The 27,820-nt window shown below is 32.3% G+C and overlaps 1 long non-coding RNA gene and 2 pseudogenes across 1 annotated transcript; 2 read left to right on the forward strand and 1 right to left on the reverse strand.

The window, feature by feature from the left end:
- Nucleotides 1-1,041: 1,041 nt before the first annotated feature.
- On the reverse strand, nt 1,042-9,325 carry LOC120185423 (annotated as a pseudogene).
- Nucleotides 9,326-16,782: 7,457 nt separating this feature from the next.
- On the forward strand, nt 16,783-21,477 carry LOC120185460. The gene is made up of 3 exons (XR_005522120.1): nt 16,783-16,829; nt 20,330-20,498; nt 21,357-21,477. It is a non-coding gene; the product is annotated as an uncharacterized LOC120185460 (long non-coding RNA).
- Nucleotides 21,478-21,570: 93 nt separating this feature from the next.
- LOC120185458 lies at nt 21,571-27,067 on the forward strand (annotated as a pseudogene).
- Nucleotides 27,068-27,820: the final 753 nt, after the last annotated feature.

Genomic DNA, 27,820 nt, shown 5'->3' on the forward strand with positions numbered 1-27,820 from the left:
CATGAATCAAATTGAGGCTCACTTATATTTTCTTAAAATAATAAAAATAATGATATCATATTAATATTTATTTATATTTTTAGTTAAAATTAAATTAAATATAAAAACTTGAAAACTAATTTAATTTTGTTCGAATTAACCTAACAAAAATCCGAAATCAAAATCTGATGAGTTGAATCGATCGAGTCAACTGACAATGGACAAATCTAATTTGAAGATGAAAAGTTTACACTTAATCGTAACCATGCTGTGTGATGAAAAGATTTTAATGAAAATGTATTATTTAATTTAAAAGTATTTTTATTATTAATTAAATGAAATATTTAAAAACAATAGAAAGGCATTTAAAAAAAAGTAGCTTTCCAGAAATGAATTGTTGAATCCTAAACTAAAATGACTGTCCTTACATGGGAGCTAAAAGATGAACAATTATCTAACTAGACACCGTATTTTTGTTTCATTTCGGAGGAATAAAAACAAGAGATTTTTTAGGCACAATTTGACATTTGAATTTACAAGTTTTTCTTTTAAGTGAAAAAAGAAAGGCAGATCAAAGCCGGGCCTAACCTGGGAGACCTTTCCCTGTAATTGCTAAGCGCTTGCATCTGCATCAAACTTCACAAAAATGGACAGACCACTCTTTTTGGGGGTGCTTCAACATCAGGAAAACTCTGCACAAGCAAGGTGTCAAATAAGATGCAAATTCCACTGATATAGTCAATAATATGTGCAATACACTCTACGCAAACACTTGAATTACTCGAACGCGTGCAAGTATCGGCTGCGGACATTTTTATTTTTCAAGTTTTTTTTTGTGTATTTGGAGGGTAATAACTCCAAATATGGCCGCGGGAACAGATGATTTCCCCTGAGACTACATGACCAACAGTTCAAGTCTTGAAAATGTGTCATTGTCCCAGAGCATGTAGTACCGAGTCCGCTCGACCCAAAATTTCAATATGAATATTTTTATACATTCTTTTTGCATCAAATATACTGTTTCTGTGAAAAAGAATTTACACCACAGTAGTTAGCTTGGAACAGACTTGAGGACAACGGAGGTGCAAAAATCGGATGAATTTTTGGATGGCAAAGTGTTCTTTATATGCCATCAGAAAAATCCACCATAAACTTTCATGCCATGTCCAAACTAGGAAATCCGGATAGAAAATATTGGCTCCAAGTGCTGTCACCTTTTATTTCTGTGAAAGTAGGTAAGAAACGTTGCCGACCTACTCAATACTGCGATCTACTCAGCCTCTTCTCTTGGTTAGCTGATTGAAACAAAACATGAGATTAATACAGCTTACTGTCAAGGTGAACCAATTAATGGAGCAAAAAAACAAGTAATGCCATGCACGTCAATTGGCATAATATATGGATATACACATTTTACATGCCACTCGTTTAACATAACTTAACAACGGAGATAATAAATTCGGTATGTTCAACTTGTTAATATTCTCATCCAATCCATTCAAAACAAGAACATTCTGTCAAAACTATGTAATGCAGGCAATGTGATAGTCAAGAAAAGTCATTGCAAGAACAATACAGTATTCCCCGTATGGGGTTCACTTAATGGATCATATCAAATCCACTGTGCTCCATTTAAGACTGTATAGCAACCAAGTAAAAAGGCAAGGGTTATACTTGTCATGCATTAACTCACATCTTGTCACATGGGTAACTGGATACTTGCTTTCACATGTTCAATCATGATAACAGTTTTAGAATTTCCAATATAAAGCACCTTCATTTTGTCATCAGAAAAAGAGACCACAAAAAAAAATAAGGATTCATCTCACAGTAGCGAGTTGAATTCACATATCGGCTCACTCATAATTCAGTAAATTACTAACCTTGTATAAATATTTCTTTCTGAGTTTGATTGCAGTGCACACGCATCTTTTCACATGGATTTTCAGACGCTTATCATTGAAAATCTGCAATAGAAAAGCAAAGAAAAACAATTGAAATCAAAGCAAGCATCCCCGCTATCCTAAATAAAGAAAGGGAAATCTTCCCCGTTTCAATTTTTAAGTTCTACAGCAGAAAAATATCATAAAAAGGTATTGATAGCAAGCATTTTTCCTTTGGAAAAGTTGTACATAGAAATCAACCCTTCCATCAAAAACATTTCTCACACATCTGGAATTTAATGGCATACACAGCAGAAAGAAAGACTTGAAAAATAACAGGTTATACAGGAAATAAACTGGCCATAAATATGCAAATTATGCACTCGCTCAAAACCTGAGTTCTCTGGTAGGTTAAATTTCATTTAAGACAAAAATAGTTTCTATGAAAATTTAGTATGGAACCAACTTATAAAAAAACCAAGCAATACAGGTGAGCTCCCCCCAAATTTCACTTGTAAGGTTGCAATATAACTAGCTAAAAGCGACATTTCAAAGGCGAGGCATCACTTTGATTAACATCATATCTATCAGGCATTTTTTTTCCAAGTTTTTTATATCTTGTAGAAGAGAACAATAATACTTTTTTACAGAAAGGAAAACAATAATATTGCATCTTAAGGGGGAAAAAACATTTTCTACTTTGTAAATTTAATAAGTCCTACTTGAGAGGGGTTGTGAGTAGAATGGATACTCAAAGCTGTGCATGTGTGTAAAGACAGAGGATGATAGTATAACTTAATAATTTTAAGGGACTTACCTTTATCATGTCATCTATTGAATTACCTTTATCATATCATCTATTGAACGGGTTTGCTTGATGATTTTTTGACGGTTCATGATAAGAATAGCAGCTACACAATATACAGCCAAATTTTCATCTCCTTTCCTAGCTGATGAGACAACACCGTGTAATTGGAGGCTATTATTTCTAGCCAAAAAACTCTTTGTCAAACCACAAAAGCGATCCGATGCTGACAACGAACGTGAATGTTTTGATTGTAAGTCACCCTTTACGCCATCATCTTCATTTTCTGGGTTTTCTTGTCGGATTTCTTCCCCAGAATCCCTAGGAAGATGTACAATCAATGCATCCAGACAGATGTCCTCTAAATTGCAGGTGGTAGATTCATCAAAATCAGCTGCCCACATCATCTATATCGAGGTTGATATTCTTAGTGCCAATCTCACCCAAAAACCCCCCAAAAGAATATGAAAAAGTAAAGTATAGTTTCATGCTAATCATGAGAAACTCAGATATAAAATTTCTTTTCTCAACTTCCTTAATAGGATAATACTCTGTTTCACAGAAACCATGCTCATCAACCGCACCTCAGACATTGTAAACTTGAACTTGACAATAAAATGAGGTGGAGAGAATCAAGATCTTGAGACTTAATTAAAATGAAAAACAATAACATGCATTACACACTGTATAGGTTAGTGGTAATCTCTGTCAATTTTTAGAGCAAAGGGAAATCTGTTGGAAATTTTAATTCCCTGTGGCCCTATTCTATTAACTTTGTATTGTAAAAGCACCCTCATAGATGCAGTAGTCAAAAGTCAAACCCCACAAGTTGGTTTTAGGACCTTCATACATAAATACCATCAGTCGGGGGTTTGAGTTAACTAGGTAAAACAAGCATCACTGATAAAAATAGGCAGGGCTCCTCATGGAACCGCAATGGTGAAAAAGAAGGGACAAAATATTCCAGAAATATGGGCTCAATCAAGAAGATAATTGTTGCAGCGAAACTCTAAATAAGCAACAAAATTCGTGCTAGAAGCTTTCCACCTTACTGTTGTTAACTTTGTGCTCAACCAGATGACTATTATGCTTTATGCCCATTAAAATTTTATCACAATGCTTTATTGTTTCCTGGATACATTATAACATAGTAGTACAAAAGATTGCAATAGTTTGATAGCATCAAATGAGAGTAAGGGCACAGACCTCCCACATACGAAGAGACTCATTGAATGATAGCTCTCGCCGAAACAGAACAAGCAGCATAGGAAATGCAAAATGAAGGCTTTCAGCACCTATATTTGAGAGATGTGCAAAAATTTCCCTGTCTGTGAATTCCAAAATATGCCACAGTGCTTGCAGCTGCTTCATCACTCCAGTCGGCCCGTCAATCTTAAAATTTTCACGCTGGAGGCGTATGAGAAAGAGGTGTAAGTATTAAAAATATAAACGATCAAGATTGACATATTCACCAAGTTTAAATTACCATTCTTCTAATGAGCATCTCAAAGCACCAAAATGCATCTGCATTATCCTCAAAGAGCACAACAAAAGGAGACAGCAGGTCACTCATACCTAAGATCAAAATCCAAGCAGAACAAATAGCATTAGATGTTTAAAACTCAAAACCTGAAGCTGGATCATTCACAGCTTTGCACCAAATAAATAGCAATAATAAGAGAAAGGTTCAGCAAAACAAAGCAGAAGGCTAAAACCTTGACAATAACCAGTTGTAGGATCAACCCATGCATAAACAGCGAGAATATCAGCCATTCTAGCTAAGTTTCTTGTATCCTTATAGAAATCAAGATGACTATCTGTTCTGACCACATCAACAACTGGGAAAACAGAAATCCTGTCAGTTAAGAAGAAAAACAAATAAACAGTATCCATCAAATGGAATAGAAAAAGGAAAAAATGCTTTAAACTGCAAAAACACATAAGTTACCTATTCGGTGCAGAGTCCAAAGCCATTCACTTACTCTTTCTTCTTGGGCAGCCACTTCTTGGGATCTGGTTGCATTCGCCAATGGTGGTTTTGGAACACTAGATATGCTTAATCCGTTCACTGTTTCTGTTTTATAACTTATATTGTTGGGACACAGAGCTGGCTCAAAGGCATCAGAATGGGCCACCAATTCAATTTCAGTATTACATCGACGTGAGATATTTTTAGAAAGTGAGGATTTAATGTTTGATTCCATGATTAAATCAGCATTGTTATCGATTTGAAAACTATGCATATTATCATCCTCAAATATCAATTTATATCGTGCAGAATACACTTCCTCTGCATCAAATTCTTTTTTCATCTTCACTCTCCTCAAACAAATCTGTTCTTGGTAAGGAAGGAAAATCAAAATCATATTCAGCTATGAATTCTGACCCATTACAATCTCCCCCTCTTTTTGAGGAACAAGGACCACATGGACCAGAAGTCGATGAAGAACAAGAATCATATGCAGCACTCTCAGCATTTTTCCTGACACTTGTAAGGTCACCAGAATTACTAATACTCAGTCTTTGGTCAGCAGACGACTTATCAGAACAATTACTGAAATCAGAACATTTCTCTCTTTTACCAGTACCATCAGGGGAAGCTTCTCTACTCTTAACTTTTACTTCCTTGGATGGAGTCCTCATATCCATAACTTTTGAACCAACAGGATATGCAAGTGAACCAGTTCCTATGCTTGAATGCATTGTCTGGCATTGCTTTATAAGGTCTTCGTAACGTTCCCTGCATATTTTCCATACAGCTGTTAATTATTTAGAATTCAGCAAAACAGAGCCTTGATCTGAGAAAAAAGGATAGTGGAATTTGCAAAATTCCCAGCACTCTAGAGAAATTCTCTAAAAAAAATTTTAACTACAAAAATAAAAAGTCATCAATTCTGGAAGCATAGACAGCATGCGTCTCTACAGATGCTTAATCAAGAGAGCCTTTTCCCAAATGAATATATATATTTCTTAAATAGTGCTGACGCGTATCCTTCTTCTAGCCAAAGCATAAAACTAAAAGTTCTAATCAAAATGTCCTTTAATCTTAAGTATCTATCTGTATTCTCAATGCATTGCAATTTGAGCACTTTTCCCAGCATTTAAAACCATTGTATGTTTTTCTGTTTAAAGTTATTGGCATTTGAAGGAATTTATAGCTTGCAATAGCAGATGAAGAGGATAAGGATAAAATACAAACACTATACCTAAATAATAAAAGCAAATACGGATAAAATTATAATCCTTTACAAAATGAGCCTCTTGAAAGGTAACCTAATTTGGTATAAATCATACCATAACAAATAAGACTTCTCGAACAAATGATAACTTTCAGTCATTTGCTTGAACAGCTATTTCCTACATACGACAATGAGCATATTTGTCTATCTGCTGACAATAGAAAGAGGAGAAACAATGGACATTGCAGATAATTATTAAAAATAATGTTGATTGAAAGCTAACCATGGTCGACAAATAAGTATGATTACATAAGAATATTTAACTGAAAAAAGATATTCAGTTACTTTGACATTCAAGCGCCAAGCAGAACAACCTAAGAAAGGGACTCACAAGGAAAAGAATTTTAGAATATAAAGTGGAAAAGAACAGGACTAACCTCCGGGCTGTCCTTAATTGCCTTCTGTCATCTGCAGTGCTCCCCAATGCATAGCAACCTAGAAGAAATTCCCAAACTTCTGGTCTTATAGACGGATCAACCCCCTAGCATCAATGAGATAAATTGATCTTAAAGTTTTGCACCAACTGCAGAAAATGTTAGTGTGTTCATACAGACTTGGAGGAGAAGAGAGATATGTGGAAAGCAAATATGGCACTAACTGAAACAGTCACAATATCACCTAAAATCTTAAAGCTAGTAAAGGTAACGAAGGTGACAAATTCACTATATGGAACCAAACAAAATGATAGAAGTTGCACTTGTATTTTCTCCTCTTATTCAGTCATGCAACAAAGCTGAGCTCTGAATCCACATTTGACCTCCCACCGCTTAATTATGAGCTAAGATGTCATATTATATGAGATATGGGCTGATTAATGAAGCACTTGTGACTACCTAGAACCAGTGAAGTTGCAGAGAGCTATGTGGCCAAATGAACCCAGAATAAAACCAAGGTCCATCTAAAAGATAGAAATATGATAGCAAGCATCATGAATGCAAACAAAACAAGAGAGAAGTGCCATTACGCCAAGATGTCACTGCAGATCATAAAACATGCAGATTTCTAGAAGCCAAACCCAAGTGTGTTCAGAATTTAAGCAAATTTGAACCGGAAATGGAACAGGTTAAAGCGGGCATCCAATCAAGCCAACAATTAATTCCAAACATATTAGTCTCTTCACATTTTAGTACTCAAAAAAATTTAAAACTTCAACAAACCAGTGACATAAAATAGACATGCATATAATTACCATAATAACATGAAAATAGACTCGAAAAAGAAAACATAGTCAGGTTAGATCATCATATAAGGTATTAACTGACAGTTTGACACAACCTATTAAAGTTGGGACAAGTTAATACCCTCAAAATTACCCAATTGTCATCCATGATAGACCCTGCTAAAATTTTAATGCCATATAGTTCAGAAAGGCATGAAGTATAGATATTTTCATAGGTCGAGAGTATATATATAATAAGCATTTGCATATAACCATGCAAGTTGAACATGGCAAAGCTTAAAAAACTATTGATCAAATTGGTACCAAAGGAAGAATAATGATTGGCAGACTTAACTTTTGGTATTATTTATTTAACTTTGCTAACAAATGGGTCCCTCAACTATACTCCAATTATCAAATTGGTATTTAAAGTTTCTTTTGGTTAGAACCGGTACTTAAACTATCATTTTATCACATTATCATTTTATCACATTCTTATTGGCTGGTAACTTTTTGGGGGTAACAAGTTAATACTTTAGGTACCACTTCTGACCAAAAAAAACTTTTAAATACCAATCTGAAAATTAGGGTATAGTTTAGGGGTCGATTTACTACTAAAGCCTATTTATTTCAAAAACAAGGAAACAAATATTTGAGCATATCAAATCTCATCATGGACCACAATAAAAATCCGTTCCTGCAAGTACAATAGCAATACCAACAGATTTCCCAAAAAAAATGCAAAAAGAAAGCATGAAATAAACAATCTGGTTGAAACAAATGATTGGAAAAAGAAAAGGGAAAGAGAAGCTAAGACATACCCCCAGAATAATCAACTTGAGTGCTTTCTGAAAACCAGAAACCTTCCCCTTGTCATCAAAAGTGGCCTGCCATTTCTCTGGCTTAAGCATCTTGCCTACCTAAATCATAAGTACCGGCTTTATCAATATGGCAATAGATAAAATGAATTACCCTAGCCATACCATAATCAGAAAATGGGAAACCAATGAAGGTACATTTTTGTGGAGATCAATTTTTTTTCAAAAGCAATGAAGCCACTTTCTTCTCTAGTTATTGAAATTAACAAAATAGAAAATGGAGAGAGCCAGTAAAGAAACATTTTAAGACTAAAATGCTGCAATTTGTTTGAACTCACATTGCATGGTCTCAATTCAATTTTTCAGAGAGCATAAATTCTGAATATATATTAGTGTGAACACAACGATCAATGTTCGGACATCGCATTTGACCCACGTCGACCCTTCCCTCACAATACAAACTTTTTTCCTTTATAAGCATACAAATAAAATTCAACGATTAAAGGATCAACCATTCAACAAGGGTGTCAATCACTAATTATTTATTTCAAGCTTGCTTAATTTCTTAAACTATTGGAACTAAACATTAAACCAATTAAATTTTCCATTATTGTAATAATTTCCTTGTTTTCAGGGAAAAAAACAATAAACAGAAGAAAACCCTAGATCTCTCCCACAGATCTCATTTGATCAAAACGTTTGCAACAAAAACCTTAAAAACTTACAAACTGTTATGATTCAATGATAAGAAACAAACATTTTAAAGGAATAAAACTGGATTCCACAAGAAAAAAATCGTTTCATTATATAATTTAACTGGTAAATATACAGATATAAAGAATGTTAAAGGAATAATCTTACAGCTAAAAACAACCTTGATGGAAGAATAGGGAAGGCACGGATCTCCAATGTCGCGAACGATAGAACCAACTCTTTGAATGTTGACGGCGGCGGCGGCAGCTTTTCCACAGCTCCATTGATTTTCCTTGTCCTTCAAAGACATTACCCTTCGAAAAAACACCAACCACCTCCGCTTCCTTTTTTTCTCTCTCTTCTCTTTTCCTAAACCACCATTCACCCCCTCCCTCTTCCTTTATTATTTATTTCCAAACAATGAAGATATGATTTCACATAAAACCCGTATATGAACTATGGGTTTTCCTAAACGTTTCCATTTGATTTATACGGATCCTGGTTTTTTGATTGTTGATCGAATTCAAAACGCATTCAAAACCCGTTTCGAATATTTGACGAGAACAAGAGGCGAAGAGAAAAGGGATTTGTGAAAGAGGAGGAGCTTCTCCTCCGTCGCCATTTCCACACGCACCAAAATCGTTTCTCGTTTCTTATTTTTTAATTTATTAATTCGTTTCTCAGATTTTTCTTCAATTTTTTTGTTTTTCTCTTTTCATTTTCCCCTTTCGGGTCTGTCCTAGGTTTGATTTCTTATTTTTCATGTTTATATTGTTCATTCCTTTTTTTTTATTATTATTATTGTTAATAGAAATGGCAATTCAAAATTTAAGAACAAATATCATAGTATTATTTTTTTGATAATATTATTTTTTGATAATAATAATTTTATTTTGTAAAAGCGAATAATATAAATTTATTAAGTTGTTCAAACCAATGTTTTTAAAACCGGATCGGACATTGAACCGGTGAAGGTACTGGCTCACTAGTTCAACCGGGTTCAACCGCGGTTGAATCGGATTTTATATAAAATAATTTTTTTAATTTTACATAATATTCAAAGCAATATTAATATATATGTAACACTTTTTTTAAGTTTACAATATTAATATGTATAAAAATATCACAAGTCATAACATATATAAATTAAAAACCATAAAATCAAGTGAAACAAAATGATTCAAATCAACTACAACATAATATTTAAGGTAAAACGTAATAAATAATAAATATAATTATATAACTATAATCAAAAAAATAAAATTAGGGTTTTAAAAAATTATAATAAATGATATCATTTGGTTTAATTTTTTTTTTTTAAATAATTTTACATGGCTAAGAAACATAGAAGAGTATCTCAAAAGTTTAAAGAGTAAAAATATGAGAACAAAACAATCTCACATGACTAAGAAACATTGAAGAGCATCACAATTTACTTCTATAAATAATAGAAGTAATTTGACATTCAAAATCATGGAGCCTTTTGGTTAGCACAGAGCGCAATTGAGCTCAAATCTTAGGCTTCAATCGAACTTCTAATTTTTTTTGAGTTCGAGCCTTTTCGAGTTCAAGTTTTAATATTATATTTCGAGTTCGAGTTGAACTTGATAATTTTTAGCTCGTGAGTTTTTTAGTTGAGTTGAGCTTACTTTTAAAGTTTTCGAGTTTGAGTCGAGCTCAGCAATACTCGAATTTGACTCGACTCGTTGAACAAACGACGTCGTTTAGTTTAATTTTTTTTTAAAAAAAAGAAAAAAAAAGTGAACCAGCGGTTCAAACCTGTTTTGCTGATTTTTAGCTGGTTCACCCCGATTTTACCGATTTTCAGCCGGTTCATTGCCATACCGGTTTTGTGAGGTAACAGGACCGGACAAGCCACTGGTTCACGATTGAACCGGTCGGTCCGGTTTTGATAACCATGGTTCAGACTGATTTTTAATTACTGATTGATCGATGAGATATTATATTTTTAAATTTTAATTTTAATTTTGAAAATAAAATAAATTAAAATAAATAGATGATTTCGAGTTGAATAAATTAGATATTAATAAATCTAAATTAATTATTTAAATCAAATTAATTGATTCGAATATCATAATTATTTAAAAAGTAATATTATATTAATAATTTGTTGAGGAAAAAAATGTTATCTACAGAAACAACAAAGTTTCTTTTTCTATTGAGATCACAATTTAATCAATGTCAAAAGCAAAAGAAAAATTAAAATCTGAAAAAAATGAGTTACTCTTAATTAAAACACCAAAAATGTAATTCTCCTTGTTTTCAGAAAATTTAATATCAAATTTTCACTTTAATTGTATAAAAAGTAAAAAAGTATATTTAAGGGTAGTTTGGTTTAATATAATATTATTTTAGAAATAAAATTCTATAATGTAATAATATTTAATATATTATTGGGATGTTATATTAATTTTTTTGTATGTTTGGTTAGAAGAATCTAAAATTATTTAGAATCAATTTTTTTCTTTAAATTATTCTTATGATATATTTTTTAATAAATTAAATTATTAATATTAAACTAAATTATTAAATGAAAATTCTTAGAATTATTATCGTTGTACTCTCAAATTTTAACAAAAACTTCATATTAAACCAATAATTAATATATTATATAATATTTTAAAAAGTAAATTTATATAGATAAGTATTTTATTTGTACTTTTATCACAATATATAATAGCACCTTATATGAAAAACGTTACCTATTTTTCTAGTACACTTATTAAAATCTTGAGGAAAGATGGCTAAAACATATATATACTCCTTGTAGACACATCAAGGAATTTGGAAGATTAAGGGATTAATTGTGTGCTATGAGTTTACCCTTATCTTAGTTAGTTCAAGACTAGTTTACTTATCTAAGAGAATAATTGTTCATCATTACTATACAATAGTTCAAGATATGTTCGCCAATGCTTAAGCAATTAATCTCACTATTGCTCTTCTCGTGTTTTAATTTCAATGCCCTCATTTTTACGAAAAAAAATATTTCACATTAGTGGGGATTGTTGGTTAATGCTCAAAATATAATCATTTCATACTGATATTTAATCCTATTTTTAATAGAATTAAATTGTGTGTTTAAAATGATGTCTTTACCCTCACTATTTAGCCTATAAATAGTGGGCAATTTTTCTCTTTTGATATATCCAAAAAGTAATTGTTTACTTTAGAAACACTCTCATAGAGTGTTGCCTTGAGTTGAGAGAAAATAGTACCACCAAGTCTGTTCCGTCTTTTGGGTATATGAAATTTGGAGAGCCGTGTTAAACTCGGGGGGCATTCGTCTATTATAACGATTACACACATCGAGGCGAATTCGCTTCTAAGGCAGTGGATTACCACGACACGATTATCATTCTGATTGATTATTTTATTTAATATTTTTCAGTCAATACTAACGCCTCATTTTGCAGCAGTCTATTTTTTCAACAAGAACCACTCATGTTTTGAGTGCGACCGAGTTTAGTGAGGCTATCAGCCACCTTTTTGCTTCTCGATGGATAAACCCCAATGAGACTATTAAATAGCGATTTAGAACAGGGTATTAAATAGCGGAGCGCAAACGTGATAGCAGTTGCTATTTCGCGGTAGCGCCGTCATCCGATACCGCTATTGTCCAAAATAACGGTGTGAAGCAGAATCACACCGATAACGGCCGATTGCGGCCACAACTTAACGGGTAACGGTCGATCACGGTGATAACAGACCTTTATTCTCGTTATACTCAAATCAACTACTGAAACCCACAGATTTTCTGGGTTTTAGAGGGAAGAGTAGAGCTTGGAAGAAAGAAAAAAGAAGGAAAATGACCAGACCCATACCTGTTTTTGGATAAAAAGAGGGGAAAACATGCGAACAGGATGTTCCAATTGATGATTCTTCAACAAAGAAAGAACAGTGGAAGCTTTCAACAACACATCTACAAGAAAAAAATGAAATTTTTTTATGAAAATCACAAACGAAAAATAAATATGGGAATCCAGTTTTTCTGATTTTGATGTGTATCTCTGCCTCCCTTATCTCACGAAGAGATAGAAGAAGAAGAGGCTTGGAGATTTAATAATTTTTATTTTATTTATGTTTTAGATTTAAATATTTTTTTACTTTTAATTTTTTGGGTTTGGACCAAAAGAAATCCCAATAAATTAATAAGATTTGGGTTACATGTTACGGGTTTTTTTGTTAGGTTTATTTTAGTTTTGTGAGTTTTCAATTTTAATATGTTGTTTTTGGTAAATGAATAATAATGGATAATTTTATGGCTTAACTTTTTTAAATGATTATGATTTATTTTAAGAGATTGAATGTTGAATTTAAATTTTATACACTTAAATTATTTTTATTATTTATTAATTTATGTAATAAACTTACTTTTCTTCACTATTAGTAAACGTTTATTATATTTTGTATTATATTAGTGATAATAGAAGTAATGAATTGTTTTATATTTATAAATTTTAATTTTATGTTTCTTGTATAATATTTTTAAGAAATTTATAAATAAATATAAGAATAATTAATGATGCTAAAAAATTATTCTAATGTATTAATAAAAGTTTTTAGAAGTTAATAAGTGTTAGAAAACACTCTAAATATCATTAAAATTGATATTTTATAATTATAATTTATTATATTTTGTAATAAGTTGTGTGAATTAAAAAAATTCACATCCACGATACCTGCAATGATCGTGATAGCATTCGTTACGTCCGCGACCGTGATAAACGCAACGCGCCAAAACGCTGCCAAGGCACGATTTGAATCCCTGACTTAGAAAACCTCGGATCCTCCTTATAAGTGAGGATTCATTGAGGGATGAACTGTGACGCTACTGACCACTTCTTTGCTGTCGAGCTCAACTTGAATCTGGTTTGTGCCGAGGGACCAGGCTAGATCGAGTCCACCAGAGCTCAGCCTGAAGGGCTGAATAACGTTATATTCTTCTGCTAAAATCGACAATCCAGTCACCGTTGTTGTTTCAAATAACTCCACCACATGCAGCTTTCATCGTCGAGGGATTCATGGCGCCGCCAGTATTAAGCTTGAGGGATCCAAGCTCGGGTGCTTTTCCACCGAGTGTTGCCAGCTCTAGTGGTCGACCGAGTAGCATAAGTGGTTTGATAGATCTTGGCAGTTTGAGCCCAAGCTTTTACCGACAGAATGGTGGCCGTATACGACCAAATTTGGCCTTGAAACACAAAGCCATTTCGATTCTTCCATAATCACCGAATAAGAATACCGAATAACTGTCTCCAGTTATACTATGGAGTGTCCAAACCTGCACTATTAAATCGTAAAAATTAAGAGTTTGGGGGGGGGTTAATTCTACTAATTTTAAAATTTAAATGTCTTATAAAAATAATTAAATCAGATAAATTTTGGGTCAAGACTTGATTTTATTAATTTTAAAACTGACGGTATTTAAAAAATAATTATACTAAGATTTTTTTTTGGGGTGAAAGACTTAATTGTATTAGTTTAAAAACATCCAATGGCCTAAAATGTAATTAGTCCGTCAATGTAGGTGTCCCATCCATAACGTGGCTTCGTCCCTGATTGCAGTCTATGTCGACCTTACGAAACCCCTTGTGTGCCCAAAGTGGTGATAGAAAATAAGGTCCAAATAGTGGAATATGAGAACCTTCCTCTTATCTGCTTTGCCTGCGGCCGCTTTGATCATCTAAAGGAAGCGTGTAAACCCTGGGACAATGGCCAGAATCCTTGTTTTCTGAACCATACTTCAAATTCTAACAACCAGCGGTCCAATGTTGTGGGAGATGGAAACTCTAATCATGCGATCCATAAAGAAGTTTCAGACGATCAGATGGGGAAGAATTCTGACCCTTACGGCCCCGGGATGGTGATTGAACGCCACTGTTGCCGACAAGCTCCGGGATCGGCTGAAAAAAAGGATCAAGCCAAGTCAAACAAGGATTTCGGGTCACGGTTTGAGGCCCTCAAGGAAACAATTCCAACAAAGTAACTTTCAATCTTAACACTGACGGATCCGTGAATCCTGCGACAATGGAAGCTTATTCTTATAAAATCGATCCTACTATCGTGAAACATTATCTTATAAAATCCTACTAAACATTTCAGTATCCTTGGTGAAATTTAATAGGACTTTTAATACCAAAATTTCTTATTGATTAACTGTATAAGTTGTTTAGATAAATTGTCCCTAAAGAACTTTAGTTAATTGTCTTATTAAGGTATGTAAGCTTATTCCATTTTTTTAATGTCTTTGCAAATATTTAATACTTATAGATTGGTCGAGATTGCATTTAGGGCATTGCAAGTAACTCCGGAACTAATCAATACAAATGTTTAATGCTCAAACTCTATGTGCTTTGATTAATTAGTTTGTGCATTGTTTATGAGCAAAAGTATATAAATAAATGTCATTGACGTTTGATTGGTTTTACCTTAATGATAAATTGTTGAGTTGAAATGCATAATATCGATGTCGGTTTATTTATAATTGATTTTTTAATAGTTTAGGGTGATTATAAAGTATTACTCATTTAAAAAAATTAATCAATTGATAATACATACACCCTGTAAATGTAGTTGCTCAAACCCAAAACTTTTAAGGAGAATTACATTATCTTTTGTTATTGAGGTCACTTGACAAATTCATTTATTTATAATTGTTAAATGCAATTAGGCAAGAAAGATAAGAGTAGATAATGTGTGAATGTTCTATATGTGTTTGCAAGTATAAAGTTATGTCATTTTAATGCTTATAAGGTTAATGGTGCTATTTTTGAAGTTAGTGTAAATGTGTGCTCATAATGTACATGTATCACTGCATCGATTGCGGATTTCACGACTTTCACATGGTAACTATCAACTTTTATATGGTACGTTCAAGCCTATAAGCTGGCTAGATACGAAAGTCCTACTGTAAATTATTGTTGGAGCTCATGCAGTGATGGCAAAAGGTGGGATCGTAGGGCCTGCTGGGTTGAACATGGTTTCCCTTGCTGCCAAAAGGCATGCCGTTCCATTGTTCGGCCTTCGTGTGAAGCTCGTTTATGTCCGTCAACGATATCCATTCGTTATAATGCTCGACGGTTATGTTTGGTTCATCTAAACAATGCCGAAGTGTTGGCGAATGAAATGAGATCACCACTAGAACTCCCCATTTGTTATAATACTCGACGATATCCACTTGGTATGGAACAAAGACAACAACATATAGCAACACAATTGGTTGTCTTATTCGGTAAATCGTGGTTGTGGTTGTATCTTCAGTTGTAACGTGTTTATCGCAATTGCAGCAATAACGGGTGTTATTGCTGTCATTGTGAGTATAGTTGTGCAATAACAATTTCGAATGATACCTTTATTGTTATATAACGGTCGTTAATAATCAATCGCTATTTAAATCCCTGCTCAGTATTTCCAAAAAATCCCCGAACTTGGCACTATTATGGAGCTGCTCGTACTAGGTTTAAATATTGGGAATATTGTAGGCAAGAAAAATTTTAAAAATGAGGGTGTTTGAGAATTATTTTGAGATCTAGGTCATTTACTATAATACACGGGAAACTTGACATGGGGGAGTGACGAGTTTTGTGAACTATATTAAAAAAATCAAACTAATCATATGAACTTTTAGAAAATTGTATGGAACTCGTCATGTCTTCGTGATGGGTTTAGATTATTTATTATATTTTATGAAACTCGTCACCCCCTTATGACAAATTTCCTATCTACGGTAGCAAATGAACTAGATCCTAAAATAATCTTCAAACATCCTTATATTTTGAATTTTTCCCCACCTCCAATATTTGACCAATGGAGCCTTCTACCAGTGTTATAGTCATTAACAAAATAAAAATATTTTTATATCATAAAAAATTAATGATTAATTTTACATTTTATATAAATATTAAGATTTAAATTTGAAATTAGTCCTTTTAACTAATGTATCATATCATCAAACAGACATCCCTTAACGATTCAATGACCGTAATATAATAAATCAATAACATAAGTGCTTGTAATGTAACTTCTTCAAAAATGGTGACCAAAAGCAAATAGACTTAAAAAGGGGACTACCAGTAGTACTGTTTACCCAAATCAAAATCCTATACAATTCACACAAATAAACGGAGATAAAAAGGGGGGAAAACGCCTGTTCGTGAGAGAGTGCTATCATTCATCATCTCTTCCATTTCTATGAATCACAACTTTCTTTCCTTATTTTCTCACAGCAATAAAGTGAAGACACTAGTTTTTTCATTTTATTATTATTATTACTATTATATTATTATTTATTTTTATTATTATTTATTTATTACAAACATGCCCATTTACAATTACAAATCCCGGAGCCCAATTACCATCAGAGGCCCAGACCCCGATCCAGTCTAGAACCAACCAACAGATAACCCAAACCCTCTAGGATTTGTATCATGTCTGCTAGGGTTTCTAACCCTAGCGCCGCCGTCGCTCCAAGCTTCCAGACGCTTCAACCTTTGCTGCCAAGTGCTCCAACCGCCACTGCCGACGATGCCACTGCCAGGTGCCTCAGCCAGCTTCTACCACCCTCTTCGAAGCCTCCAGAAGACCCAGATAGCCACCCACGTTGAAGCTCTATGGTGAGTCACCGCCATAGCTTGGTGACTCACTGAAGACCGCTCCATTATCCGGTCCGAAGGGCGTACATGGTGGCCTATAAATATGGCCACCAAACTTGCAAAAAAAAGAGGCGAGCAAGAACCCGAGAGCAAGCAAAGAGGACAGACCAACGACAAACTGCAAAAACCACACCAACAGCAAACAAAATCCACAGCAACAAAATAAAGAAAATGAAGAGAGAAGAACTTACGACCATCACAGCCCTCCAAACCGTCTTCGAACCCTTGAAAACCCGAAGGTATAAAACCTAGATCTAGGAAATTCTAGAGGGATTTAAGAGAAATGGAGTTTGGATTTGCCTTTGGGGATTTGAGATCTATATTTTAGGGTATTTTGAATTTTCTGGCCACCGATGACGGTGGCCGGCGGTGACCATCGACGTCGGAGCACGACAGCCGATCGATGCCCGGGATCTCTCCGGGCGAAGGGTTTTAGGAGAGAGATGAGAGAAAAAAACATTCTCTCTCTAAGAAAGAATAAAAGCAAATGGCCTGAATGGTCGATTGAAAGGGTATTTAAACCCCTCCCCAAACGATGCCGTTTTGGGGAGGGTATCTGTGTAATTTCCCTTATATGAAAACCTCGTCCGTAGTCACTCCTATTTTGTATTCTTTACAAATTAGTCACTGATATCAGCTTCTAATTATTCTAATTTGGTCGTTATATTTTAATTATTTATAATTTAGTCATTACCTGTATTTTATACATATTTAGGATAAATATCACATTTAGTCCCTAAAATTTTGATAACATTTATTTTAATCCCAAAATATTTAAGTAAGGCTAAATTCGAATTAGGTCTGTGAATTTTAATATTTTACATTTAAATTATATTTTTTAATTATGTTTATTTTAGTCCCTAAATTAATAATAAGAAAAATAACATGTTTAGTCACTGAAATATTAAATAATTAATTATGATTTAGGATATTTAATTTTAATATATTCTAATTTAGTCATTAATTTTAATATTTTCAATTACAAGTTTTATTGCTTTATATTTTAAACTATATAGTTTTAATTTTATTTATTTTGGTCATTATTTAGTTGTATTTCAATTTTATATGTTTATTTTTAATACATTTATTATATATATTATTATTATTATAAATATCTATATAATAAATAATATTTATTTTTTTTTTTTATTTTTAAGTTTACAAATTACTTTAAAGAATTATATTTAAATATATATTTATTTTTTAAATATTAAGAAATGACAGTCTTAAAGCAACTTAATGTCCATTTTATGATATTTTTAAATAAATAAATATATTACTTTTTTAAATTATATCTATTTTTTATTTATAGATAAATGTTTTAATATTTATTTACTTTTTTTAATATTAAGAAAAGAGTTGTCTTAAAGCACCTAGAAGCCCTTTTCTGATATTTCTAAATAAATAAATATCTTATTTATATATATAAATTAATAGATTTTCTTAAAATTATAAATTCATAATAGGATTATAAATTAAATACATCTTTGAATATTTAAATTTCTAATAATAAAGACAATTTATAATTAATAAAGTACCAATCTTGGGCGTTGTGGGGGTGTTAATCCTTCCCCAAACGTAATCGACCACGAATCCCTTTTTATTATTAAAAAGAATGAATTTTTGGTTAAACGCATATCAATTTATTTTTTAAATTATGTTTTCTTAAAAACTATTTTAAAAATTATTTTAGGTAGTTGACCTACCTAAACCAAAAAGGTCAATGACTACTCCTAAAATATTCTAAATCAAAATCATTTATTTTTTCCGCTAAGTAAAATTTCGTCCCGAGCGAAAACCGGTTACTATTTATTTAAATTTCGTTTCTTACCTGTATTATGTTTTCTTAAAAACTATTTTAAAAGATTATTTTAGGTAGTTGACCTACCTAAACCAAAAAGGTCAATGACTACTCCTAAAATATTCTAAATCAAAATCATTTATTTTTTCCGCTAAGTAAAATTTCGTGCCCGGGCGAAAACCGGTTACTTATTTATTTATAATTTCGTCATTACCTGTATTTTATACATATTTAGGATAAATATCACATTTAGTCCCTAAAATTTTGATAACATTTATTTTAATCCCGAAATAATTAATTAAGGCTAAATTCGAATTAGGTGTGTGAATTTTAATATTTTACATTTAAATTATATTTTTTAATTATGTTTATTTTAGTCCCTAAATTAATAATAAGAAAAATAACATGTTTAGTCACTGAAATATTAAATAATTAATTATGATTTAGGATATTTAATTTTAATATATTCTAATTTAGTCATTAATTTTAATATTTTCAATTACAAGTTTTATTGCTTTATATTTTAAACTATATAGTTTTAATTTTATTTATTTTGGTCATTATTTAGTTGTATTTCAATTTTATATGTTTATTTTTAATACATTTATTATTATTATCATTATTATTATTATTATTATAAAAATCTATATAATAAATAATATTTATTTTTTATTTTTTATTTTTAAGTTTACAAATTAATTTTAAAGAATTATATTTAAATATATATTTATTTTTCAAATATTAAGAAATGACAGTCTTAAAGCAACTGGATGTCCATTTTCTGATATTTTTAAATAAATAAATATATTACTTTTATAAATTATATCTATTTTTTATTTTTTAGATAAATGTTTTAATATTTATTTATTTTTTAATATTAAAAAAAGAACTGTCTTAAAGCACCTAAAAACTCTTTTCTAATATTTCTAAATAAATAAATATTTTATTTATATATATAAATTAATAGATTTTCTTAAAATTATAAATTCGAAATAATAGGATTATAAATTAAGTACATCTTTGAATATTTAAATTTCTAAAAATAAAGACAATTTTTATTATTAAAAAGAATGAATTTTTGGTTAAATGCAAATCAATTTATTTTTTAAATTATGTTTTCTTAAAAAATATTTTAAAATATTATTTTTAGGTATTTAAACTACCTAAACCAAAAAAGTTAATGGTTACTCCTAAAATATTCTAAATCAAAATCATTTATTTTTTCGGTTAAGTAAAATTTCGTACCCGGATAAAACCGAATAAGACAGCCGGCAATAAAGATTTCAATTTTTCTTCCCGTTAATCCTAAGATGTCTGTAAAGTCTCACATAATTACAGGATTTATCAATCCTTTCAAACCCACTGCTTCTTCTTCAAGCTCTGGGAGTAGTAGCAGCAGCCTCTCTTTAGTTAAGAAACCACTCACTTCCTCCTTCTTCAACGGCGGAGGTACTCTTCCTTTTGCCTCTTTCTTTCTTTCAATTTTAATGGGTATTTTCTCTTTTTTATTTTTAATATGGTTAATGAAGTGTTTTTCTTTTTTCCTCTTTTACTTGCCTTTGGAGTAAGATTAATATTGGAATTTGGAACTAAATTTTGTTTATTGTGATGAGATATATTGAACTTATGCTCTCCCCCTAAAGAAATGAGCTTTGATTGTTACCGTAAATCTAGAGCAATTGTGTCTTTGTCTGATTTGAGAAAAGAGAGTTGCCAATGAATGTGTATTTGATAAGTATATTGACTAGCCTGCTAACTTAGCTCAAATGGAATACAAAAAAGGATTTTTAAAGCTGAACTGGTTGTATCGAAGATCACATTTATATATTCCGTGAGCGAAGGTAAAGCTTAGTTATTTGGTGAATCAAATGCGTTCTTGAAGACATTAATATATTAAAGCACAAACGGTTTACTGAATAACAGCAGTTGAATGATTTACGTTTCAAAAAAGATAAATCAATTCTATGAAATAAAATACTATTGATGAATTTGTCAGTTCTCCAGCAATAAGTGTGCTTGGCTTGGGTAATGAGATTTTGAATTGGTAGTCATGCGAGCCACCATCTTTTCAGCCTATTTTCTTCCTCCCATTTTTCTATTGATTTGACTGTTTTATTCACATTTTGGCTGAAGAAAGGGAGTGTAAGGTAAGTTAGGAACTCCTGTGAAAAACAACATTTTCTCATTCTAATACATGGCAATACTAAATTCAAAGGACCATCTAACATCATCTAAACAGGGCTAAATACAAACATTTATAATAGGTTCAATCTATCCTTTAATATATATTTTTATTTTGTAAAATAGCGGCTGAACTAAAAGTTACAAGCATAAGGGCCCTTCCGGGAAGATCTCATTGTCAAACAAGGTGGAGGTGCTCTTGGTACGCGCATGAACCTTTTTGATCGGTTTGCTAGAGTTGTTAAGTTCAGAGTTTGGGAACTGTTCATATATAATTCATGTAATGGTATCATGGCTTCTGATTCCAACTTTTGGTGTGTTATATCAATAATTCACTTATTTCTCTAATAATGGCAGTCATATTCAAATTCAATCTTAAGTTCCGTTGAAGACCCTGAGAAAATTTTGGATCAAGCTGTGCTTGAAATGAATGATGACTCAGTGAAGATGAGACAGGCCACTGCACAAGTAAGCCTCATAATTTTTTACATCTTGTATTTCATTTTAAAGTTTTCTTTTGGTTCCTTTCTTTTTGTTCTCATAATTTCCTTTTTATCATCTTCCTTTTCGCTGTTTTTTGTTTTCTTTTATTCACTTTTATTCATAATTGCAAAGCATATGTACTCAACTGTGGATGCCTATATGGTCTTAGAATCCTATTTGATGTGTTATTCTGCAGTTTCAGTGTAATTTTCTTCCCACGTTACTATAAATGTGATCTTTCTTCTTCTCTCTTTTTGAAGGTATTAGCGTCTCAAAAGCGGTTGGAAAACAAGTACAATGCTGCACAACAGGCTTCTGAAGAGTGGTAATTGTTTTAAGGGGTTTTTTTCTTTAGTCTGTGAAATATGCTGGTATTTAAATGTCCCAGTTAAGTTTTGATTTCATGTAGGTACCGCAAAGCAGTTGGCTCTGCAGAAAGGAGAAGAGGATCTTGCATGTGAAGCCCTCAAGCGGCGTAAATCTTTTGCTGTAAGATGACTTCTTGCTAGAAATAGAGTTTCTCCGAGGACTCGTATAAAATCATTCCATATCTACAATTTCTTACTCCTCGAAATTTGTAAAAAGAACATTAGTCAAGCTTTCTTCCAATTATTTGATTTCACAGGATGACAGGACACTTAAAATTTGATATGCAAGTTATAAAAATTTCCCTAGTCAAGTCTTTCCCTGAACTATCTGTGGCTTTTTAAAGGATTGAGGAAACCAAAAAGTTAAATTAACAAATTTAGCATAGTTTATCCATTGATTGGAGTGACTATATTTTTAGATTTTACTAAATTTATGTAATGAGAAAGTTTGGTTTGGGTTGGCAACAAAGAATAATCTGATCAGATTTACTGGGCTTGGGATGTTATGGTTCTAGCAGGGTTTAAAATAGCGGGACGAAAACGTAATAGCGTCCACTATTTTGCGGTAGCGCCGTCGTCCGAAACCGAAATCCGATAAAATAACGGTGGGCAGCGGATTCACGCCAAAATCAGTCGATCACATCCGCAATCTAACGGGTAACGGTGAATAGCGCCGATAACGGGGCGCTATTACCGTTATCTACCGTTAATAACGGTGGTCGACGATCGAGAGGCTTGGAGCCTCCATGGTGAGCGTCGTTCGTGAGATGAGAGGGAGAGAAATAGAAGAGATGAAGTACACGGGGTATTGTTTTAGGTTATATTAATTTATTTTTTGGATTAATTTCATTTAAGTCCCCCATCTTTAGCCGCATATTTGTATTTTTGTCATTGAGTTTGGACTATTATGAATTTTATTCTGGATCATAGGGTCTAATAATGATAATTTACCTTATTGTTTTGCTCAGTGTTTATTAAGAAGTTTTAGGATTAATCCTTCTTAGGTCCCTAACATTTATGCACCTTTTTATGAAATAGTCACCCCTTCCTCATTTTTTAATTATTTTGAATATGATGCTCTAGTTTCATTAGTTTTATTTTAATGACTCATTTATATTTTTTATTTCGAAATTAGTTGTGATATTTTTATTTTCTTTTATTTTGGTCATTGTTTTTATTTATAATCTACTCACTGTTATTATTTTATTTTGATCTCTATGCTTTACTTTATTATATTTTAGTCATTTTAATTCTATAATTTTAATATTCTGAACTATTTTATTTAGGCCTTATATTCTGATATTTTAAATTAAATAAATATCCTACTTAGAAAAGCCTAAAAAATCACATTGTTTACGTTTTTGTTTTGTTTTCTTTGTTAAACTATATTATATATATGTCAATTTCGCTTAGAAAACATTTTAAAAATCATTAAAATGATTCATTATAATTATAATTATTTTATTATGTTTTAAGATAAGTTGTGCAAAATTTAAAAAAATTCACGACCGCGACATCCGCAATGAACGTGATGGCATCCATTATGTCCGCAACCGCGATAAACGCGACCGCTAACGCTATTTAAACCCTGGTTCTAGTACTATTGCTCATGGAAAAGTAGAGGAAGACTACAAAAGGATGCTGAATTTATATGGAGATAGTGAAGGAAGAAAGAAAATAGAAGACGAGTTGATGGGTGAAAAAGCTAATTGAAGAAATAAAGGCATTTGGGATATTTTCAATTACTTTGGCATATCTTATGGTTCAAATTCTACCTGTTGATTTGTAAGGTATTTTAGGATTAAAATTGGTCTCTTGAATTTTAAGATCCAAGTAGATATAAATATTTTTATGTTATTTCAATTTCTGTTAGGTTTGCATTGAGATCATTAAAAGCTTGAAATTCGAGGTTTTGGAGTGGAATTTGGGTCCTCTATGTCTCCCAAGTCCTATCTATTTCCTCGTGTTTCTCAAACTATGCTTCTTCTAGCAAAAAAAATTACAGAAAGACCAGTTGGCATCATGGTCTGATTTATTGGCTAAAGAGACTAAGCCTGTGTAACTGGTTAATGTAATTTACTTTGGATTCAAAGTGCCCTTTTTTTCTCTGGTTTTAGAACCTATTACAATTCATAGTTCATAAAGTGGATATTATCTTTCCGACCGAATAATTGATTAATTGCCATTTCTCCATTTTGTTGCAGGATAATGCTAATTCATTGAAAACCCAGCTTGATCAACAAAAAAGTGGCGTTGATAATCTTTTTTCTAACACACGAGTAGGTTTCTGTTTAACTTTATTTTTTGAAACTTGTTTCTGTTTAACTTTTTGACTATTAATATGATTGAAATATTATCTACTTAGATAATTTGGTTGGGATTTTTACAGTGTCATATGACTTAGGTACACTTTGTTTCATGTTTGACATGAATTGAAATATATGATTATCATGTTTTGGATATGTATGAGACACAAGCATCTAAAGGTTAAGATCTGTTTCGAATAAAAAGGCTACGGAAGAGGAAAGAATGTTGTACTAGTGCTTTGTTGATCTTGGTGTTCTGAATTATTGTTGAATTAAGAACCTGGTTAGGAGATGGAACGGAACTTCTTGCTATATATGATCCGTTAGTTAGAGGCAATAAGTCATCCTGAATAGAATTGGAGCAGTTTTAGTTACCTTATTAAGTGGCCGAATTAACAGTGGTGCTTTATCTCAGCAATGTGTTGGGAACTTGCAGGATGTCAACTAGCTTGAGAATTATCCTCTCTATCTTGCTTTGCATGCCTTTTAGCATACTTTGTAGGTCATTTTGTTAGACTGAGACAGTTTTTCCTTATAATTATGAAATGATTTTGATGAAAATAAATTTGATGAAACACGTAATACATAAATAATACATATGATAAGAGAATTTTCTATACAATTATTTTTACCTTTTTATTAGTTGTACATTGACGGGTTGTTGTGGTCGCTTTCCCTGAATTCCCTGTTGTATAGCTTTTGGAGAGCAAGATACTAGAAGCAAAGTCGAAGAAAGATACTTTGAATGCTCGTGCTCAGTCTGCCAGGTGATATCCAATATTCTCATTGCTACCTATTTCGGTGTGTTTTTTAAATTGAACTTTCTGGTCATGCTCACTTTGATGTTTCTTCAGAACTGCAACTAAAGTCAATGAGATGGTGGGAGATGTCAACCCTGACAGTGCTTTAGCAGCTTTTGAGAAGATGGAAGAGAAAGGTGAGTTTGTCTTAGGTTGCAAGCTTTTTGTTGTAAGTGAGAATTGCATTAATTTTTTAAATTATTTTCACGTGTATAGAAGGTCTTTGGAGGATGATATTCCCATTTTCATGTATATAGTAGGTCTTTGGAGGATGATATTCCCATTTTCATGTTTGGATATGCATGAATCATATGTAATTTAAAAAGAACTGAAGATTCAAAATACATTGTCTGACTCTGATATCATCCTTATCATGCACCTGATGATTTGTAATCCCTCCTTGCCAAATGCATTTCTTGAATCTTGATCACTACATACCAACCATGTCTTCTATTTTTTTTCTTTCTTGGGACAGTTATGGCTATGGAGTCTGAAGCAGAAGCTCTTGTTGCAGTTAACCACCGATGATCTTGAAGGAAAGGTAGTGACTGCTCTATCTTTATTTGCATTCGTTAAATCTGACTTTCTCTTGTTGATATGCTATAATATTTGTGATTGATGGTGGCTGGCATGATGGCTTGTTGATGGTGTAAATAGGAAACGTCAATTTAGCTGTACGTATATTCTTGAATCTTTTTGAAATAGGGACATACGATTTATATGTTTCTGTTGAATTTCTCCTGGGATAGGAAATACAGAACAGGTTTTCCAGTTAGGTCCCTGAACTGAAAATAGATGGACAGCCAATTGGATACGATAGCCTTTTTTTTGGTTGTGGTATGAAAAAGGTCATATTATTCGGGATAGGTAATTATCGTACATTGAAGATAAATCATTAGAATTTTAGTATTTTATTAGTCAGAAATTTTGGCTTTCATATTCTGGATTGTCTGCAACCTGAAATTTTGTAATAAGAATGCAAAGCTGCAATGTACTGCTGCACATATGTAGGAGCCTTTCACTTTGATAATATGATGTATTTTTCGATCCCATTTCTTGAATTTGCAGTTTGCATTACTTGAGAGCACATCGGTTGATGATGATCTTGCAAAAATGAAAAGGGAACTCTCTGGCAGCTCACAGATACGTCTCATACTTGTTTTACGAAAAATGGGATTCTGTGTGATTGTATTAGTCTCTCTTATATACATAACTTCCCCTGCATAGAGCTGATTTTAAAATTAAATTACTGGATATTGGGTGAAGAACTGAATTCAGAACTGACTGACCAATTATAAAAAAAAATGGGCATTGACTGAACATTCAGAATCTATTTTTGCATATCGTTTTTCTTTCCCTGGTCTGTTTCGACAACTACGGAGTGATAGTGGTTTGAGAAGGAAAAGAAATTCCCCTTAGTTGGTCACAACTCGAACTCAAAAGTTTTTATTTTTCTTTTTCTCTTCGCCTCTTCGTTTGACCAACAGAAGGGAGAGCTTCCGCCTGGAAGAACTGGTTCTGCTAGCACAAACAAGACATTTCCGTATCAAGACGCCGAGATTGAGATGGAGCTCAAAGAGCTGAGGAAAAAGGCAAAAGGCTTCTAAAGTTCCTGATATGGATGCCAAAATGACGGTATTTTCCTTCCAACAATTTACTTTCTCGAGCTAGATTCCAAATCTATGATATGTATAGCTGCAGTCCAGTCCAAACTCAACCCACTATAGCAAATTTTGGATGGTTATGTACATACTTTCATGTATTTACATTAAATGATCATTGTCATGTTGCACTTATCCTAATGTGCACCAGCGGCAGTGTCCCATGTTTTTGGACCATGTATTCAAGTAACTTGCTAATGTACAAATAGTCTCTGTCAACTTTGCCTTTTTTAAATCTGTTTGACACACCTTTCGAGTATCTAACCGATAGCTGCCGCGAATTACGGACGGCAAACGATCATCGTTATTCCTGGATACATTCCCAAGTTTATCATAAACCCGAAGCTTGCGATATTCGGGCAGATTTCTTTTGGTCTAGAGGTCAATTTTGCTTGTGAAGAAAGGAAAAAAGGGAGCAAACGTGTCAAAACTTTTAGCAGCGGTCCGGCTATAAAATTCAAAGCATAAAATATAAGCAGCGGTCTTTGAACGAAAATTGGAAGCGCCATCACAGTTGCTTCGCTGTAATAGTTGGGGTTTCAGTCTTTCTTGCACGCCATTCCATTCAAAATAAGCAAACTAATTAATAATCTTATAACAAATCAATAGAAAATTTCAACACATTGGACTTCATTATTAATTACTTCAATTTTGTATGATCCCAATAATAAATGTAATACTAAAAATGTTATAAATGTTGACATCCGAATGTAATTTCCAAAGATATTTACATGAACTTATACCTAAGTTTTTATTCACTCTTAATTGACCATAGTTCTGCGTGCGGTGGAGAAATCTAAAACTAATTTACGATGAATTTAAATTATTTTATATACTTTTAAAAAAGTTATATAATTGATAATAATTTCGGTTACAATCGAGAATATTATATTATGATTGGTTTTAACCTAAAATATTACCATACTACTCTAAAAAATTATACAATTAGTAATAATTTCATTTACAATCGAT

The sequence above is a fragment of the Hibiscus syriacus genome, unplaced genomic scaffold (assembly GCF_006381635.1).
Source record: "Hibiscus syriacus cultivar Baekdansim isolate YM2019G1 unplaced genomic scaffold, ASM638163v2 tig00113123_pilon, whole genome shotgun sequence".
NCBI lineage: Eukaryota > Viridiplantae > Streptophyta > Magnoliopsida > Malvales > Malvaceae > Hibiscus > Hibiscus syriacus.